The sequence below is a fragment of the Galeopterus variegatus genome, unplaced genomic scaffold (genome assembly GCF_000696425.1).
Source record: "Galeopterus variegatus unplaced genomic scaffold, G_variegatus-3.0.2 Scaffold7886, whole genome shotgun sequence".
Lineage (NCBI taxonomy): Eukaryota > Metazoa > Chordata > Mammalia > Dermoptera > Cynocephalidae > Galeopterus > Galeopterus variegatus.
Window position 1 is genome coordinate 31,889 of NW_007733997.1, and position 5,208 is coordinate 37,096.

At 39.3% G+C, this 5,208-nt stretch overlaps 1 pseudogene; it reads right to left on the reverse strand.

Annotated features, from left to right (window-relative positions):
- Window positions 1-446: 446 nt before the first annotated feature.
- Window positions 447-1,415, reverse strand: LOC103607945 (annotated as a pseudogene).
- Window positions 1,416-5,208: the final 3,793 nt, after the last annotated feature.

Here is a 5,208-nt window from a genome sequence, read left to right on the forward strand (position 1 = left end):
ATTCCAGGAAATAGCTGAAGGAACATGTTCTGTTTTCACAATATAAGTAGCCTTTTGCTATTTCTGGCTCTAGGTGTTGAGACCTGTGATCATGGATAAAAGAAAGTGAGCCAAAATGCTGGGTACCAATCAAGCTTTATTAAAGGAAAAGAATCTGCCTGGCTGCACTCAAAGTGGAGGGAAGCCAGGGCTGTCCTCAAAATGAAGGACTGCACCAGGTATGGGGGTGGGAGAGCTTATACAGGGCGCCAAGGGCTGGCTGATATAATCAAGGAGGGGCATTATGCTAATGCAGAAGCTATGCCACCAGGGTGGAAAATTGCACCCTTGCAGAAGCAAATGTCTTTCTGTTTCTCATAAATCATGACGTTTCTTACAAAAGGAGTGGCTGGCAACTATTTTGTGCTTATTGTGTGCAAAATGGTACTGATCACATCCACAATCCATCAATGGACACTTTTTCTGTCCCAGGCGATTGATCCTTTTCTAGTTTGTCTCCCAAGGAAACTCCTCAGAGCCCTCTTTACATCTTTATTCCTCAGACTGTAGATAAAAGGATTCAGCATTGGTGTGATCACAGTGTACATCACTGAGGCTATAGCACTTGAGTATGAGTTCTGTGTAGCAGCAGAACTAAGGTACACTCCTAGGCTTGTTCCATAAAATAAGGAGACAACTGAGAGGTGAGATGCACAGGTGGAAAATGCTTTATACTTCCCCTAAGTGGCGAAAGTTAGACGTATGGAGGAAAATATTTTGGAGTAAGAGTAAAGGATACCAGCAAGGGGACCACCACCCAGCAGTACAGATGCAAAAATTATCACCACATCATTAAGAAAACTGTCAGAGCAGGCACAGTGGACCATCTGATTAAGGTCACAGAAAAAGTGGGGGATTTCCAAGTCTGTACAGAAGGACAGCCGCAACACCATTAAGACATGTACCAAGGATTACACTGCACTGATGATGACAGACATCAGAACCAGCAACCCACAGAGCTGGGGGTTCATGATAACGGTATAGTGCAGGGGATGACAGATGGCTACAAACCGGTCATAGGCCATCACACTCAGGAGAAGGTCATCTAATGCTGCAAAAAGCATGAAAAAGTACATCTGGGTGATGCAGCCTGCATAGGTTATGGCTTTTCTCTTTGTCTGGATGTTCAGCAGCATCTTTGGGATGGTTGTAGAAGTGAAACAGATGTCTACAAAGGACAGGTTGGAGAGGAAGAAGTACATGGGTGTGTGCAGGTGGGGATCTGAGATGATGGCCAGGACGATGAACAAGTTTCCGAACACAGTGATCAGATACATGGACAGGAACAGCCCAAATATGATGGGCTGCAACTCTGGTTCCTCTGATAACCCCTGAAGAAGAAATTCTGAAACTTGTGTATCATTTCCTGGTCCCATGTGGTGGAAGTGACTATCAGAGAAGAGAAAAACACCATTACCAATTTTCAGGAAAGTGAATATTACAAAGTTGAAATTCTCCAATATATTTTGCAGTCAAAAAATTAATTTCTGTATTTTGTTTGTGGATCACATTTACTGTTTCTCCCCCACCGACCATGCATCTCTGATTGGGAATTCCTAACCTACTCTTAAACTTTCCCCAAGAGGTCCTGTATTCTACAGTTTTAATGAGCAGTTGGTTTTTTGTTTGTTTGTTTGTTTGTTTGTTTTTTCATACATTTGAGTAACATAAATTGAGTGCTGACCATGTTTTAGGTCCTGTCTATGAAATGAGTGTAGGATGCTGAGAAACTAAAGTCCTTACAATCCAAGGATGAGGAAAGAATAAGAGCTGATAAAAAAAATCATCATATTGCATCTTAAATGGTAATAACTGCTTAAAAGAAAATGAAAGCCTATCACAAGGAGAGCATAGATAGAGAGTGCTATATTTTACTGGATTCTAGGCAAGACTGGCAGAAAAGGTGACATTTCAACAGAGACATCAGCAAAGAAGATGGGAGCCTCAAGGATATCTGGGGAAGTGTGCGCCTTGGAGAAGAAATGTCTAGTGCAAAGGTCCTATGGTCGTTGCTTGTTTCATAAAATCAAGGCTCCAAAGGAAACCGGTGCACTGAGGTGCAGGAGCAATAGGGAGACTGATGACAGATGGTGTTTATGGATGTTGAAGAATCAGGGGATCTCGCTGCTGCTGCAACATGAAGACACTGAGCGACCATCATTCTCACATTGTTCCTAGACCTGTGTTAGTGTAGACCTCCAAGAATGTGGAGAGAGCAGTAAATTCCAGTTGACAAGCTTCCCACGGGTATGTCATCATGTGACCCCACTTTGACTTGGCCACATTGTCCTCTATATTTAAAGAGACATAAAAAAATATCTGCTGAATAAACTGAAATGAGTAAAATGCGTATAAGGGGAAAAAAAGATATGATACACTCAGAGGGTAAATGAGAGATTGTGATGGAGCCTTCCAAGATTCTGGCCGCATTCCAACCATGGTGAAGTACCCGTGATACCCAGAATAAGCAATAAAGCAGAAAAAATCATCCAAAAGAACAAGAATTAATGTCTTTACAGTGTTAAGACATCTTACATGCTGAACACCCCAGGAGAAAAAAAGAGCAAAGTGACCGACCCCCTGATTCAGAAAAAGACACAAAGTATAACAAAAATGGGGGTTTAAAAAGATACAACCAAATAAGACATTCAAATTAGCTTGATTTGATTCTCACATACTAGACAAATGTATTGAAATATAACTCTGCACACCACAAATATGTAGAGAAAATATGTTTAAATAAAAAATTATAATATAGGAAATCTTTATACCAATGCAAAAGAATATGTCCCATACATCGGAAGAAGATGACGACTATTTCACAAAATAGATCTGATCACAAAAAGGAAACTGGGAGCTGGCCTAGGCTGAGTCAGGTTGAAGAGCTGCTAGAAATGCTCTCACTGGTTTAAACCCACCTCTCTGTTCTCTGTGGAGATGGGAGTCTGATATGATGGTCAGTATTATGAGCAGGTCACCAGTAAATGTGACCAGCTCCATGGATAAAAATAGCCCCAAAAGGAGGGACGGCAGGACAATAATTTGTATAATAACTTGAGTGCTGATAACTTCAGAAAATGAGCATATAATATCTGAATCAAACATCTTATTATGCAAATTAAAATGGTAACCAAATATATGAATCTATGCTCAAATCCAGTAGTAGTTTTAAAAGGTAGCAAAAAATAGTTATTTTTTTACACTCAGCACTCTTTGACAAATGTAGAGATGTCACATTGACTGAGATGGAACTTTAAAATGGGTAACAAAGGGATACTCTTTAATTTTGCTGCAAGAAATGAAAAGCAGTACAACACATTGAAGAAACAATCTGAAAATAGTTATAAACCTTAAAAATAAAATAGCTTAAAAATACAGATAATCTTTAACTCATGGTTTCTCAATCTAGGCACTATTGATACTCTGGGCCAGATCATTCTTTATGGTGGGTTCTGTCTTGTGCACTGTAGGGTGTTTAGCAGCATCCCCATCCTCCAATGACCCCTCCCCTGTGTGATAGTCAATAATGTTTCCAGATAATATTTAATGGCTCCTGAGGAACAAAACAACCCCTGGTCAAGAACCTTAGCTTTAACTTAACAATCACAAAGTATTTTTGTAGCATCAATATAATAACAAGTCAATGAAAAAAAATATGAAATGCCATCAAAAATGTAAATGACTGGGCCATACCATAAGATATCACGCAGCCATTGAAATAATTAATCTGCATTATACTAGTTGATTGGAGGGAAGTCCATAAGGTATTTCTGAGTAATGAAGAAAGGTAAAGATAAGGAGCAAAAAAAAAGACTGCATTAAAACATAAAGAGCATTTATGATGGGCAAATGATTTTATTCATATATTTGTATAAAAGGTGTGAAAATATGTAAATATGCATAATACAGAAAGAGAAGTTTTAAAAGAACCTGAGAACTTATGGAATACAAAATGAGAGTGTTAATGAAGTTAGTGTAAGTATAGTTTTTTCAGCACCACTGATGAAACAAAATTGAATAAAAATCTTAAACAGGTCTGGACGGTTAGCTCATTGGTTAGAGAGCAGTGTTATAACACCAAGGTCAAGGGTTCAGATTGTTATACCAGCCAGGTGCCCCCCTAAAAATAAGTCAGACTGGTTAGCTCACTTAGTCACGTGGCAAGATCCTGGTGCTGATAAGACCAAGGTCAAAGGTTCAGATCCCTATACCTGTCATTTGCCAAAAAAAATTTATAATGACTATCTAAAAGAATACTCCAAATGGTATTAATTTAATGATATCAACAAAGGTTTACTAATTTGATATGAAATTGAATTGTTAAAATTAACAGGATGTCTTCTGAAATGCAGGGAAGAAGCAGTATCTAAAGTTATAATTTGCCATGGCCAAACAGCAGGAAAGGAGCTTCTCGCACCACTGGGACCCCTGCTGGAAACCCCAAGCAGCCCATTCCACTGCCCAGGCAAAAGCCAAGTCAGCATCCCATGACTGCAGGCCCAGCCAGAAGCCTTGAAGAGCACCACAAACACTGTCTCTGCAAAGGTGGTCCAGCACAGCCACTGCCACAGTTACTGCTGCTGCAAGGACAGCTCAACACCAATGGAGCAGTCAGGTCCACCCTTCAAGAAGCCCACCTCACACTCCACTGCATTGACACAAGGAGAGTCAGCAGCAGAGCCTGCAAATAGAAGAGGAAGTCTTTCTCCACAAACACTACTCCAGAGTAACCGAAGAAACAACTGCTCTACAGGATGACTAGACATCTACATAGAGATACTAAAAATATAAATAGATAAGAACATATGACAACATCAAAGGAATACAGTAATTCTCAAGTATCAAACTCTATAGAGCAGGAAACACTATAAATGTCTGAGTAGGAATTGAAAGCAGCAATCTTGTGTAAAGTCAAAGAGATAAGAGAGGACTCAATTAGAGAACATGATGAAATGTGAAAACATATCCAGGATATGAAAGAGGAGTTTTAAAAAGAGATTGATACCTTAATAAAGAATGTAGCAGAACTCATTAAACAGAAAGATTCACTCAATGAAATAAACAACATAACTGACATTAGCAGCAGGCTAGAACAAACAGAAGAAAGAATTTCTGGAATTGAAGATAGTGTTTTTGAAATAACTCATGGACAGAAAAAGTATTTAGAGT